At 37.3% G+C, this 15922-nt stretch overlaps 1 protein-coding gene and 1 pseudogene across 5 annotated transcripts in view; both read left to right on the plus strand.

Annotated features, from left to right (window-relative positions):
- The window catches only part of Galnt13 (polypeptide N-acetylgalactosaminyltransferase 13), a 617871-nt gene that overhangs the window by 506205 nt on the left and 95744 nt on the right, over positions 1-15922 (plus strand). The gene's annotated exons all lie outside the window — the stretch shown is intronic.
- On the plus strand, positions 9183-9321 carry LOC115030553 (annotated as a pseudogene).

The raw sequence follows: 15922 nt of genomic DNA on the forward strand, positions 1-15922 counted from the left end.
GGTCTAGCTTTTTGGGTGTGTTGGGGTGCCCTGGACTGTGCGAAGTGGGAGTGCTGTGTTCTGATGGTGGTGGGTGGTCTTGGTTTTCGTTACTGAGATTCTTACGTTTACCTTTCGCCATCTGGTAATCTCTGGAGTAAGTTGTTATTGTTGACTCTGTTTAGAGATTGTTCTTCTGGTGATTCTGTTACCGTCTATCAGCAGACCTGGGAGACAGGCTCTCTCCTCTGAGTTTCAGTGGTCAGAGCACTCTCTTCTGGCAAGCTCTCCTCTTACAGGCAAGGTGTACAAATATCTTGCGTTTGGACCTCCTCCTGGCAGAAGAAGAAGGCCCAAAACAAGACCTTTCCCAGAAGCTGTGTTGCTTTGGCAGGTCACAGAGGCTGTCAGCTTCTCTGGTGCACACTCTCACCTGTGCAGACTAAGTTCCTAAGTTCAGCGGAGTCATGGAACCAAGATGGCGCTCGCTGCTCCTGAGGCTGAGGGCTTCTGAGTCAGGTGGACACCTGTCCTCTGGACAGGAGAACGGCCGGCTGTCTGTGGCCCGTAAAGGGTGCTGACTGAGTGGCTCTTTGGCTCCTGCCTGTCTCAGAAGCTGTCCGCTTCTGTGGTGCACACTCTCACCTGTGCAGACTAAGTTCCTAAGTTGGGCTGAGTCCTGGAACCAAGTTGGAGCCTGCTGCTCTTGAGGCATAGGGCTTGCGAGCCAGGCGGACACCTGTCCTCTGGCTGGGTGTCTGTGATCTCTTATCTCTTTCTAGCAAAAGAAAAAATATTTTTCAGCTCTATTAAGTGATGCTTCATTTTAGAACTGAATATTGTAATCCTTTGTTTTTTTTAAATCTTTGTTTATCTTTTATTACTTTTCTCCAAGATTCATATTTTATCTAAATTATATTTTCTTGTTAAAGGACAATGTATGTGCTTGAATATCAAGTCACCTCTAGTGACTACATGTTATGTCTTGAGAATAAAGTGTTACACTCATTTAAAGAAAGCAAATGATTCCATTAGTTTTGTTCAGTCACTGATAGGAGCTTAGCACAACCTTTCATGTACTGAAGAGCACTTGTAGGAGGATATGTCTGGAACATTTCCTCTGACACTGTGTTAGCTTCCCCTAAGTATTCTGATCCTGCAGCTCTACATCAGTAACGAAGCTTCAGTTTTCATATCCTATGAATCAAGAGATAACTGATCATTTCATGGGATGGACTGGACACTAATGTGCCCCTTTTTACCCAAATGGAATGTTTTCTAAGACTGTAATAGAGGCTTGATAATTAAATTATTACCAAACTCTACATACAGTATATTTGTTCTTAAACACACACAAGCACAATAAAATTTAAACATAGATTAGAAAGTTATATGTGTATAGTATGTCTCAAAATATCTATTTCTACTATATTCACACATCTCTTAGAATTATATGAGGTGATGCACTGCCTACATGAAAAGGTGAAACAGGTTAAATAAAATAGTCATTGGACCATAGCAAATATAACTAAGCATTAATTGCTAGTTACACAATTAATTTGATTAATGATGTGGCACCTAATTAATTAATAGGCAGATGATGTATACAGTGTGGTTACATTACAAAGAAAATTTTTATAACTTATCAGGTTCAGTAGGATAAGCAGAGATTATTAAGTATTCTTACATATGAAATTTAGTAATTTTAGACCACAGATGATCATGGAAAGTAACTAAAATCCCAGCATCTCTTACATTTTAACATTCGATTGCAATGATGGAAGACGCAGATGCATCTCATTGACCTCTCATTGAGTGCCTCATGGAGGATGAAGGAGAGCTTGCTGCTTAACTATTTCAAATAAGAAATAGAAGATACACCAATTAACCAAGTAACTAATAGTGAAGTTAAGTAGCTTCTGCTCTTTAAATTTAGTAATTATTTTTTATTTAATTATGTCGATACAATTTAACTGTATCTTGTTTAGAGTGGTCAGTGCTATGTCAAACTATTTTTATGTTGTTTACAGAAGAGTTGCCTTCTTAAAGCCCTCTTCTAGTTTGCTATGCTCATATATAAATGTGTTATTTTTCCCTTGTAACTGTGAAAGAAATACTCACACAAAATCAACTAAGGAGAAGGAAAATCAAGTCAGTGGGGACTTGACGGAGTTGATTACTTCTGCAGTCAAAAGTGCACAATTAATGCATTATGTTTATGTTCATGTCCTAGCTCCTCTTTATTCAGTCGAGGACCCCAAACCCAGGATATAGTCTCGCCCATAACTAAGATGGGTCATCTAGTATTGATTAAATTAATCAAGATAATCAATCTCTCCTTCAGGCATGTCCTGAAACCCATCTCCCAGGTGATTCCAGACTTCATCAAGTTGATGACATTAACCATTACAACTATTCCATGATGCTCTATCTGTGCACCATGAATTTAAGAAAGATGTATTCCAAGAGAAAATTTATTGTCATGGAAATATTCAGTTGCCTTTGACACTTTTCCTTGCCTTTTATTTCTTCAATGAACAGTAAATCATTTCTTTAAATCCCATCATTTTGACAGACACCTTATTTCAGGTCATTATTCATGTGGATAGAAATATCTTTCTTGCTTGTTTGTTTTTGTTTTCACCTTTTCTTTGCCACATGGTAATTCTTTCCTTTGGATAACAATCAATAAATAAGGGTCATTGGTTATTCTAAAGCATGCATCCATAACACCATGTCTACTTTGCTGTAAAATTATATGCTTTATATTTTGAAATAATATCTATGTTCACAATAATTTAAAATTTCTTTCAATTTACTGCTTACTGCAAACAGTTGGAAAGCTACATCAAGTGGCAGAGCAAAATCACTATTGGTCCTGTTTTCATTTTGCTTGCTTATTTTTTCTAGTATTAAATACAGGGCTGACAAGATGCCCCAGTCATTAAATAAAGAACCAGTGGACCATGAAGTCTGCTGTGTAATTGTGCCTTCTCTCTATGACAGGGCATCTACACTGTGAAATCTCAATACTGTGACTTCCTAAACCAAACCTGAACAATTCCAGAATCAGATATGAGAAATCTCATGTGGCTCACCCTTAGACAAAAACTATAGGTAACTAATGACTACTGGAAAAGTAAGAAAAATATCATCCTCAAGGATGAGCCCTCAATTAGTTGTCTAACACCAAGTTTTAAGACCTAGAAAGAAGAGAGTAGGACCTTACAACCTGAAAGGAATCATGAGGCTATAGTTGTAATTTGTTTATTTATGTGTAAAAATAATGATTTAAAAAATCATGCCAGGTGTTTGTGACTAAGTTGGGAGTGGGGCATAGGAAGGGGATGAGGGAAGAATGAGGTAATCAAATTATATTTTAATATTGTTTTTAGAACCTGATTATGTTGATAACATGATGTCCTTAGCTCAGTCCTCAGATCACATATAAAAAACAAAACCTAGTGTCATATACTACCATCATGAGGTCAACAGAAACAGGCAGAATTTGGGACTCACTCACTGACAAACCAGCTTAGCCTGCTTAGTGAACCCAAGATTAGTGAAAGACAGTCTCAAAAAAATAAGATGCATGGTACCAGCTGATCAATGTGCAAGTTTGTCCTCTGCCCCACCATGTGCCCCAACACTTGTACATAAGTATCCCTATACTTGTGAACACACACGTGTACATGCATATGCACATTCATACACCAATGATATTTTTCAAACTGCATTTGTATTTGCAAATGTAGTTCATGTATTTTCTGAATGGAACATTTGTCAATTTTTGTTCTTGATTCCAATTTTCTTATGGCTAACATTACTTTGTAAATACTGACCATGTTTAAACTCTAGCTCCTTTAGTCCATAAGATTCTTTAGTGAACAAAATGTTTCTCTTCCATTTATGGTCTGTGAATTTGTTCAGTCACTGAAATCACTAAAAGCAGAACCTGTTTACGGCTCTTTCTTATTTCAATTTACATTGCTTATCTGAATAACTGTAATAAAACAGGACAAACAGATTTTTGATGGGCAGTTTCATTCCAGCCCATCTGTTCCTCTTTGCTGAAATGCAGGAACCTGGGCTGATCTGCCACACACTTGAAGAGCTGCTGAAATGTAAAGTATGACGATGAAAATAACAAAGAATCTCATTTACTTTTATGTCTACCACTGTTCTTTAGACACTTCTTCTGTCTCCCTTCAAAGATGAGCACAGTCACACTGACACCCACTGTGAAAGTTGAAATACAATGGGAATAGGGGCAGGTCATCTGTTCAAGTTGATCTTTTAGCAGTGTCAGTGTGGCATGTTTAAACTAAAGTCCACAATGGTAGATTGTGATTCAGACATTAGAGATACCATGGATGTACTCCAAGTTCAAATGTTAAGGATGAAAAATATGAAGTGAGAGTGTAGTTGAGAGTGAGAAGGCTATCAACTCAATACCAGAGCTGATCACAATCCAGAATAAAACTGCCTCTTGGAGCCATTTTACTGTGAGCTACGGTTCACCAATTACAGGGTTCCTAGGATTGAAAGGCCATGCAGTTGTTGACAATAATCTCAGAATTGCAAACTGAATGGAGACAAAGATAAGACAGCCATCTCTTTAATTCCCTGAAAAACACACATCAGTTCTGCTTCACTTAAGTGAAGTACATTGTAAAGCAATCTACTTGTGATCCATGGGCCATGAATGCATTCTCCAGGATGGCCTTGTGCACTTTATAATATTTTATTTGAATGTAAACATAATTACTAGAGAGTAAATAATGATTTTCTTTCCTCATTGATTACTCAATGTGAGATGCATTGATCTGTACAAACTTATCTTAAAATGCAGCAGATGGGTATGTAAAGGTTTTCTCAGAATCAATGTGAATTAGATTTCTGCTCCCAAACAAAATGAATGAATTATAAGTTAGAATGACTATTTTCTTAACTTAAGGCAGTAGAAAGGTATCTAAAGCAATCTGTTTTATTGGATGGACTGAAAGCATGGCCATAGATGTAGGGAAAAAGAAACCCACAAAAAGTGTTCTGAAAGAAATGTATTTTAATGAGTATAGATAAAAATAAACTTACATAGGGACCATATTTCGTCTCTAAATATGCAGTTAATTAAAGTGGAACTCTGGGAAATTGTGAGGAAAGATAAAAGTGATTGCATACTTTTATGTCACTTGCTATTTCAGTGGCTACCCTTCTTCCTTGATCAGGTGTTTGCAGAGATCCCCACACACATATGCTAAAGTTCTTTAATTCTATCCTCTTCTAAATGCAGCAGTGCTGGTTGGATGACTTCTAGTTAAGTGAAGATCTTTAACATTTATGTTCTTGTTTATTGCTCTTGCTTACAATGTAAAGAAAATGACAGTCAATGTACAATTCATATTTCGGTCTCGTTGCTTTGACATAAAAACAATCTAGCTATTCATGTCCCCGGATACTTAGCAATAGGCAGTATTTTTCCCATCAGCCTTGTTAGTCACAACTGGATGTTTGTAAAAATCATACAATAAAGTTTGGTCCAGATGAGATGCCATAGCATAAAATGAGTTTTACAAAAAAAAAAAAAAGTGGTAATATTTTATGAAAAATTTAAAAAGTAGTCTGAAATTATTGTGAGCTTTCAACTTCAACTGAAAATGTTATCAGATTGTTGTGTTTATGATGTCATGTCCATATTTAAAATTATCGGTGACATCTACTGTCACCTGAGTTTTTGATCTTAGCCATTCTTATTGGTGTAATGTGGAATCTTAGGGTCATTTTGATTTGCATTTCCATGATAACTAAGGATGTTGAATATTTCTTTACATGCTTCTAGGCCATTTGAGATTCTTCAGTTGAGAATTCTTTAGCTCTGTATCTCATTTTTTTATAGGTGTATTAGGTTTTCAGGAGCCTAACTTCTCTAGTTCTTTGTATATTTTGGATATTTGCCCTTTAATGGATTTAGGGTTGATAAAAGATATTTCCCCAATCTATGGGTTGCCGTTTTGTGCTATAGCCAGTGTCTTTGCCCTACAGAAGTTTTTTAATTAAATGAGGTCCCAGTTTTTCAATTGCTGGTCTTAGAGCCTGAGCCATTGGTGTTCTATTCAGGAAAATTTCCCCTGTGCCAATCCATGTGTTTGAGGCCCTTTACACTTTCTCTTCTATTAGATTCAGGGTACTCGCTTCGATTTATACAAGGAGATAAGAATAGATCAATTTGCATTCTTCTACATGCAGACAGCCAGTTGAACCATCACCCCATCACCATTTGTTGAAAATACTTTTTTCCACTGGATGGTTTTGGCTTCTTTGTTAAAGATCAATTGAACATGGGTGTGGATTCATTTATCTATATTCACCTGTTTTTGTTTTGTTTTGTTTGGATTAGTTTGGTTTGGTTTTTCAAGGCAGGGTTTCTCTGTATAGTCCTGGCTGTCCTGGAACTCTGTAGACCAGGCTGGACTTGAACTCAGAAATCGCCTGCCTCTGCCTCCTAAGTGCTGGGATTAAAGGCATGTGCCACCACTGCTGGACCTCCTGTATTTCTTTAAGGGAGTTATTTATGTCTTTCTTAAAGTCCTCTACCATCTTTATAAGATGTGAATTTCATCATATGTGTTGAAGAATCCTGGGATTACTCTGGTGGGAGAACTGGGTTCTGATGTTGCCATGCATGTAGCATTGGTTTCTGTTGCTTATGTTCTTGTGCTCACCTCTTATCCTCTAGTTATCTCTGATGTTAACTGGCCTGCTGTCTCTGTTTCTCTGTGACCCTGGTTATGTGGGGCCTCCCTGGGTCAGGTTGTCTCTGGGTATATGAAAGAGTCTGGACAGTTTGATCTGTGAGCCAGGTTGAGTCAGAAGTCTGTGGGATCAAGTTTTCTCTTGGTGTGAATGGGGTGAGGAGAGAGGCTGTAGGACAGGTTCTGCTCCCAGGCATAGATGGAAACAGGAATAAAGGTGTGCCTTACACAGGATGGAAGGTACTGCATCCCCTGGACCCTGAGGGAGTGGAGGTCCCAGTTAGGCCAGATATTGGTCAGAGGGTTGGGACCTCACCTGTGAGCCTGTATGTGTCAGAACTCCTGGGGGTCAAACTATTTCTGAGAGTGGGTGGGTTGGTGAGGGCTGGAGCACAGGATCTGCTGTAGGGTGCAGGTGTAAACCTGGAGAAAGGTGTATCTCTGGCAGGGTGAGAGTTCCTATATCTCCTGGGCCCCACGGGGCAGGATGTTCCAGTTACATCAGGTATTGGGGTGGTAGTAGGGTAGTGGGGTACTCTCCTGTGAGCCTGCGTGTGTCAGAACTCCTGGGGTTCAAGTAGCCTCCAGGTCTATACTCTTTATACGTCAAAGGTCCAAACAGATGGAATAGGTTTCAAGGCAGCCTGGGCTACTAATTGAGATAGTATCACAAGTTTATTTTTTAAAAGTACTCTATTCACTTTCAGTTAACAATGCAAGTCATATACCTTTACATATTTACCTTAAGAATATATTAACTTGCCAGGTGTGGTGACACATGCCTTTAATCCCAGCACTTGGGAGGCAGAGGCAGGCGAATTTCTGAGTTCAAGGCCAGCCTGGTCTACAGAGTGAGTTCCAGGACAGCCAGGGCTATACAGAGAAACTCTGTCTTGAAACAAACAATCAAACAAACAACAACAACAAAAAAGAATATATTAACTCACTAGCTTTGTGTCATAACTTAATTATAATGGATCTTCATCATGTCTCTTACATAAAATCACATTTTTGAACTATGCTGACAACTTTATGCTGATAGGACCAAATGAGCAGGAGGTGGCAACCACTTTTGACTTGTGAGTAACACCTATGCATGTGGAAAACAGCACATTCTTCACTTGTTTTTTTACTCTGGCCCATATATAGAAAGCTGCTGACATTCTGTGGAACATGGAACTGGAGAAAGCTATGAAAGCTATGTCCAGGGTGCTATGCAGGCTGTTCTATTACTTAGACCATATTATCCAACAAACCCAATGGTATTTGAGGTGTTAGTGTGACAACTAGAAATGCTGTTTGGAACCTTTGTCAAGCCTCTGTAGGTAAATTACAGAAGTGACCATAGAATTTTGAAGCAAGACTCTAGCATCATCTGCATACAACTATTATTTTTTTCTTGAAAGACAGATCTTGGCCTGCTATAGGGCCTTTATGGAAGCTTAATGTTTGACAGTGGGCAACCCAGTTACAGTGTTTCCTAAGCTACACATCATGAGCTGGATGTTCCCTGGCCCATCACACCATGAAGTAGGATGTGCACAGCAGCAATCTATTGTCAAATGGAAGTGACATATGCATCAGTAGGATCAATCAGGGCCTGAATGCACAAACAAGTTACATGAAGAAGTAGCCCAAATACCTGTTGTTCCTTCTCCTATTGTAATGCTTTCTGCTACATGTATGTACCTGTAACTTCATGAGGTGTTCTTTATGATCAGGTGACACATAGCTCCCAGAAGCAGATAACTGCAGCATAATAACCCTTTTCTTAGCCAACCCTGCACCACACTGTTTTAGAGAGTTCTTCACAGTAGGCAGAACTTTAGGCAGTACATCTAGTTATACATTTTATTCAGAAAGAGAAATGGACAGATATGCAGTTGTTCAGTGATTCTTTAGCTGTAGCCAATGGATTGGCTGGATGGTCAGAGACTAAAAGAGCACGACTGGAAAGTTGGTGAGAAAGACATCTGGGCAAGTATGTGGATAGATTTCTCCAAATGGGCAGAGGGTCTTGGTTCCTATGGGGATAGTTCTCCTTGGAGCCACAACAAACATTCCACTGAACTGACAGCTCAGGATTTCCCTTGGCCACTTAGGGCTTCAGATGCTTTTTTGCCAGTAGGCTAAGAAACATTTAAGACTGTAGGGGGTCACTGATACAGATTGCCATGCTTCTCCACAATATAGGTAAACATGTTTCTCTTTAGTGCAGGAAATCTGTCTTGGTTGTTAACTTGACTTCTTTTAGAATTAGCTAACCACCATCATCCCCCCCACACACACAAAAAAAAAAAAAATGAAGGGCACACCTGGGAGAGATTTTTGCTTAATTTGAAGTAGGAAGATCCACTTTCAATCCAGATATTGAGGCAGGATGAAACACCTTTAATCTAGGTAAATTGAGTTTGGAAAAGACATGCCTTTAATCCAGATCTTGAGGAGAGAAAAGGTGCCTGGCACGGGAGATACCATGATCACTAAGATGGGTACTCAAGGCAATGTGCTGGCCGTTGTGATTTCCCCAAATGTTGGAAAGGTGACTGCATAATTTGTTAGTGGGGGGCTGAGTTTGTACTCTCTCTTTTTCTCTTTCTCTGTTTTTTTAAACCACTGTATTAAATGCAGCATTTCTTGGCACCGCGTATAGTTGCCCTTGTGTTGTAAATCATTTATAAACTCTACATGTCTTTGAACTTTCATGTCTATGTACCTGAATCAGACTATTTCCAATTTTGATGTTGGATAAATATATGACTTTGGCTCAATTATTGTCCTTTCTGAAATGGGGTTGAATGGTTTCCAACATTTGTCTCATAGCTTAAATGTTCTTTGGAGTCATTGTTTAGATTGTGTAAAATATTTTGTATGAAGCTGTCTTGGATTCCAATGCAAGCTCTAATAAATAACATATAACAGATGTATAATCTGGTACAAGGAGCTCACTGGAGATGACAATTCAAACACAGTATGCAGTCAGTTGAAAGTCTTTATTACAGCTATGTGGGACCATACCCAAGTGTGGTATGGCCTTAGTGTCTAGATAACAGGCTCTTTAAAGGCAGAAAAAACTTCCCGACATCACCCTGGGCAGCTGCTGGGGATAGTGGTATGGGGCTGCTTCTCAAAGTCAGCAATTTAATGCAAGCAGTTTTAACAGAAGCTAAGATCAGCAATTAGCTGGAGCTATTCTACACAAACAGGTAGTTACAATGAAGGTTAGCTAGAGGAAGTTCCGCACAAACAGACAGTTTTGCAAAAGCTAAGTTAGCTAGAACATCCTGAACTTTGATTCCTAGAATAGGGTTTGTTAGTTTTTCATGGTATTCTCCATCAAGGACTTCAGATTCTAATAAACCTGGAGTGACTTCAGCAAGGGTACAAGGAGGAACCTTTGAACTGTCTTGGACCAAAACAAAACTTTGTAATTTTCTTATAATAAAAGCTACATCTAAACATTAGAAAGAAAAGACATCTTTAAGTTTCTCTTATAAGCATAGATGTTGAAATAGCATCAACTCAGTAGACTAAATGTAAACTGCTTAGCTTTATTTCAGAATGCTTTTCGGAGTTATCTATGACTACCATTTTATTTTTCCTCTGATTAGTAAGATAGAATATCCACTTTTTTTTTTTAAATTTTGGAATGTAGCAAATAAACCATTGTATCATACTTGAAGGTGTAGAACATTGCTTTTTTTCCACACTGTGTATCCCAATCTTAGGAAATGACATCTCATACATAAATTTTAAGTCTGCTGTGGTGAAAATCTAAAGTTTAGCCACTTTATAACTGTTCTCAACCCATAAATTCCTTGAAAAACTACTTTCACCCAATTCTTACCTGATGTTGTACTGCCACACTCAATTTAATTCGTTCTCAGTTATAGGTTAGAGGTGGCACTGTTACCCAGCCCAGCTATATGAACATCATGAGAACTAGAGAACTACATTAGAAAGGGACAGCAAGATTTTTGTTGTTAATTAAGATATATAGTCAAATGGGTGACTGGAAACATGGTACAATATTATGTTTAGAGAGATACAAACATAAGAATCGAAAGGACATTGAAAGTTTCTTTTCAAATATATGTTTTAATCATCATCATCATCACTGTCATCATCATGATCATGATAATCATGATCATCATCATCACCCCCATTACTACCATCATCATCAGTTGTTTACTCTTTCATCCTGAACTGTTTAGATTTGCACTTATCAATTTGAGTACTTATAATATGATTTTATAGCATGACTATAAGTTTGATCGTCTACTTGAATAGCTTGTGTTCTCTCCACATTTCCTCTCCTTCTCTCTACCTTTCCTACTTTCTCCCTCTCCTTTCTTTTTCCTTTACTCTCTCAATCAACCACATCCTCTCTCCCTCTCACTTTCACTCCATGTAAGCAAATTCAGCATATTGAAAGGTGAAGAAGCCTTCATTTATCCCATTCTACGCTGGCCAGCATCCTCAGCCTAAAAGCTTTTTCTGAATGCCAGAGGGAATTTGATAAAACAAAGAAAAGGGTAGTAAGAAGTTCTGTTAAATTCAGCTATGTTAATGCCATAAAGATTTGTGCTGAAATACTTAGGCAGTTTTAGACTTCAATGGTTCTATCTATTCTTTCTGGCAAAAGCTGACTGCTACATTTAGCAATGAATAAATTTTCTTCAAAATATTGTCTTCAAGTAGCCAACTAATGTTAGTACTAGCAAAGAAAATCTGTGCCTTCCTGTTATTCCACTCTCTGGTGGATAGACCACTCATTCCAGTAATTAAAACCAACCTTTAAATCCCTCTATACTGTTGAATTTATAAGTCATGTTTTCACAAATTCAGACTTGATTCACAGGTAAATAGATCAATTCATTTTGACAGACCATATGCCTTATTCAACTTTTAAAGTTTCATTGTTCTCTACTATTTTAACTTTTATCTTGTGTTATTGAAAGTGTGTTTATTTCACTCAATGTTAGGACTCTGGGTTTTGCTGAAATTTTTAGAAACACATTTTCATTTTTTCAGTTTAGATACTGCTGTATTACCTCACATTGATTAAAACTCAATCAGCTTGTTAAGTCAGATGTGTACATTTCCCATCATGCACCCCTGTTTATGCCATGCCCCTGTAGATATTGCTGTCATTCTATTAGGGCTTCGAAGTTCCCAAGCTTTGGCTTGACTCCAACATTTTGGAATGGTACTCTGAATTATGTATGTCATGCTTGTTATATTTTTGAAGGATAAACATTTTGTTCATTTATTCTATGGATTTCTGTGAAAGACCCAGTGAGTATTGTATCAGCTATTGTTATCTCTCTCAACCCATCAGCTAAGTGCAAGACCTCTCCTTTTAAAAGGGCAAATTTTTCCAATCACCCGTCTGCATACTCTGACCCATTATTGCATACTCTGACCCATTATGGTAATGAAAGAAAATTAAACCATACTCAAAATTTTAAAGAAATAAAGCAAAAAGCACTGTGAAGAAATAAAATGGTTATTTCTGTAGTCTGAAATCTAAATATAGGCCAATTCTTTGTCTAGGGAGAGTTTTTATTTGAAGCATTTTAGAAGTAGATATAATAGATAAAGATTTTAGTTAACCAGAACTGTTGAATTGACTCCCTAGCCTGTGCCTTCCACATGTTTATGCAATTGTGCTTTTAGTCAACGTCTTTATTCATCTGAAAATATCACCCTAGTGCTTTTTCCCCTCTACAAAGGCAGCACAGGCAAGCTCTGCTCAGTGGTTGGCATAAATGTTTCAATCCCTGTAAAACCATCAGAAGAAACTAACAAGGCCGCAGACTGAGGGTGAGCAGGTCTCAATCAACTACCTCTAAATAATTCTTTTTGATATATGGAGTGAGTAAAACCTATCATTTTTGAGCTGAAAATTATATAAGCTAAAAATTGCATGGTTATATATTGAATGGAATGCAATGAAAAATACATGATTTTGAACAGAGACGTGATAATGTCTCCTTGTGGAATTCAAATTATGTCTTAAGAACTATTTCTAGGCAATTAAGATTTCCTTGAAGGAAAGAAATGATTTGTAAGTCACAATTATAATTTATAATTTATAATTTCTAGTTCTATCTCACAGAGTTAAAGTAGAAATTAATGTTCAATTAACCCTATTTTAGGAAGTATTATAGCACAAATTCCTTGTTTTCCAGAACATATTTAATCAAACTTTATAAAGAATTAACATATAATTCAAAGTTACACTGTGTCAAAATATCATCATAGCTGATTATTGTGAAACATAATTTAAGTAATTCAAGAGACAAAGTCTTGTTTCCAGCACATTATATCAAGAATGATGACTATCAGAAAGAACAGGAAGTAAATACTCCTTAGAACTGTGTTGGATCTAAGAATATTATAAATCAGTCCAAATTTTAAGTTATTTTTCTCACCTGGGCAGTGGTGACATACACCTTTAATTCCAGCAAATATAAAAAGTTATTTTTCTCCTGGTTTCTTTGGAGAACTTTATGTTTCAAAACCATTTTTTTTGTATAAGTAACTATTGGTATACCTCCAAAATTATTCTTTTGCTTATCATTGTGTTTTGTTAACAAGGGACTTTTAGCTTCTATATGAAAGTCAGGATTACTTTGAGTTTTGTAAAGAGTTGCTAGACTATTCATGCAGATTACATTAAAACTATAGATTTTTTCTTCATCTGGCCACATGATCTTTCTACGTTCGGATGTCTTCCAATTTTCAGTATTTTAAAGATGTCACAGAATATGTCTTTCATGTCTGTCTTTTTTGTCCTCGGGTATTTACACATATTTTATTTATTCTATCAAATTTGATCTCTCTCTCTCTCTCTCTCTCTCTCTCTCTCTCTCTCTCTCTCTCTCTCTCTCTCTTTCTGTCTCCCCCTCCCTCTCCCTCTTCTTTCCTACCCCCATCCCCACATTTTGGATATGTACATACCCATAATTTCTATGGTTAATTCATAAACTAAAGAATAAAACACTGAGTTTTATTCTTTTAACATGAATTATAGCTTTCCATATAATGTAGTGTGAAGATTATTAGAAATACGTAAAATAATAATGAATTTAAAATTACCAAGATTCCCAGAGATATTTATTCATTTATCCCTGAATCTCAAAAAGTGACATGCCATTATTTAAAAACATCAAAAACCTTTTTTTCCTATCCTGTCTTTTAGTTCTAAAATATATTATTGCTGTTGAATAAATGTACCTTTTAAATACAAAAGAAAAGTGGGTAAGGAAAAATGAGATATATGTAAAATGAGAAATAGACATTAGCATAATGGCTTTTAAAGTAAAAATACTACCTGAAGAATAATAAAACTAAGAAGGGAAGACGTATGAAACAAGGAAGTATTAGAGCAGCCTTTTCTTAAAGCTAAGGCTGTCTAATTGCCAGAAATGAGTCACTGTATATTTAATACCATTCAGAATGATACTGAACCTGCACTAGGCCAGCACTAATTGCCTGACAGAGATGTATAAATATTAGTTGCTCTCATCTGTGTTTCAGGAGTCTGTGCTGGCCACACTTACCTATGCAGTTTGTGGATTCATTATGCACCCCCAAGTTCCTGAAACTTTGTTTCAGAAAGTTTGTTAACTTTAAACCAAAATGTGGATGGTAGCTTGAATGAGAATGGCTCTCATAGTCTCATATGTTTGAATGATTATTCCCCAGTGAGTGAATCTGTTTGGTATGGTTTAGTACTGTGGCCGTGTTGAAGTAGACGTGGCCTTGTTGGAAGAATCACTTCTCTGAGGATGTGCTTTGAGGTTTCAAAAATTCAAGCCTGGACCTTGTCTCTCTGTTTTTGGTTGCTACATGAATATCAGAATCAAGTGATATCAGTTACTGCTCCATTGACATGCCAGTATGCTTCCTGTCCTGAAGATCATGAAATAACCCTTTATAGTTGCAATCAATCTCCAAATTAAATGTTTTATGTTACAAGAGTTGCCTTGGTCATGGTGTATTTTAGCTGCAATATAACAGCCAGATTTTGGTCCTAGGGGCTCAGATACTACTGTGATAGTCCTGGCCAGGCTGTTATTTGGAAGAATATTGAAGACATTGTGAATCTGGAATACTAAAATGGTTGAATGCTTTATGTGAGGCTCAATAAACTATCCTAATAGGAATTTGAAGACAATAGTGCTGTAAGCACTGTGAACTTTTAGAAACAAAATAAAAAATATTACTGGGAAAGTATATTATCAGCAAGCCTATAGATGTTTTTTTGATAGTTTGGCAAAGAATGTGCCTGTTTTGCATCTTGGTCCTAAAAGTCTGCCAGGGGCTAACTTGAAGAGTCTTGGACTAATACCTACCATTGGCAAAGGAAATACCAAGATACTAGGATAGATTGTTCATGTGGTTATTATTGATTGCTTTTTTATAAATATACAATGAGAAGGAGAAGCAAGGCAAAGAGGAATATATAACACACAGTTTGAGGAGAAAAAGAAAACCAGGAAGTAATTTTGGACCCATGTCCTGTGGATCTGGGAATGGTAGCATGGTTGTGGTTTGAGTAAGAATGGACCCTATCAACTCATATATTTGAATGCTTGGTGCCCACTTAGTGGAACTATTTGGGAAGGATTAGGGGTGTGGCCTTATAGGAGTGTAGCTTTGTGCAGGGAATTTTGCCAAGCTAGCCTCCCTCCCCCAATCTGCCTGCTGAGAATGTAAAATTGAATGAACAGAAGTTATCCCAACATTTTGTGACTTTGCATGGTTCCACCTAATCTGTCACCAAGTGTAGTTGCTTGTTAAAATGGAGGCTCCATCACAAAATAGTGCCCAAGCACAGTCTTCAGAGAGTATGGAGAGTATAAAAACCCTCAAACTGATAATCCATCATGATAGAGAATAACTGTTTTGCTTCATTTGTTGTCGACAAGATCTGAGACTTATAAGGACTGCAGGATTGTCCTAAGAGAAAGAAGAATGAAGACCATAGTGTCGACACTTTGCCCCTTCTTAGAATTGGGAACAAAACACCCATGGAAGGAGTTACAGAGACAAAGTTTGGAGCTGTGGCGAAAGGATGGACCATCTAGAGACTGCCATATCCGGGGATCCATCCCATAATCAGCTTCCAAACGCTGACACCATTGCATACACTAGCAAGATTTTGCTGAAAGGACCCAGAT

The sequence above is a fragment of the Mus caroli genome, chromosome 2 (genome assembly GCF_900094665.2).
Source record: "Mus caroli chromosome 2, CAROLI_EIJ_v1.1, whole genome shotgun sequence".
Classification (NCBI taxonomy): domain Eukaryota; kingdom Metazoa; phylum Chordata; class Mammalia; order Rodentia; family Muridae; genus Mus; species Mus caroli.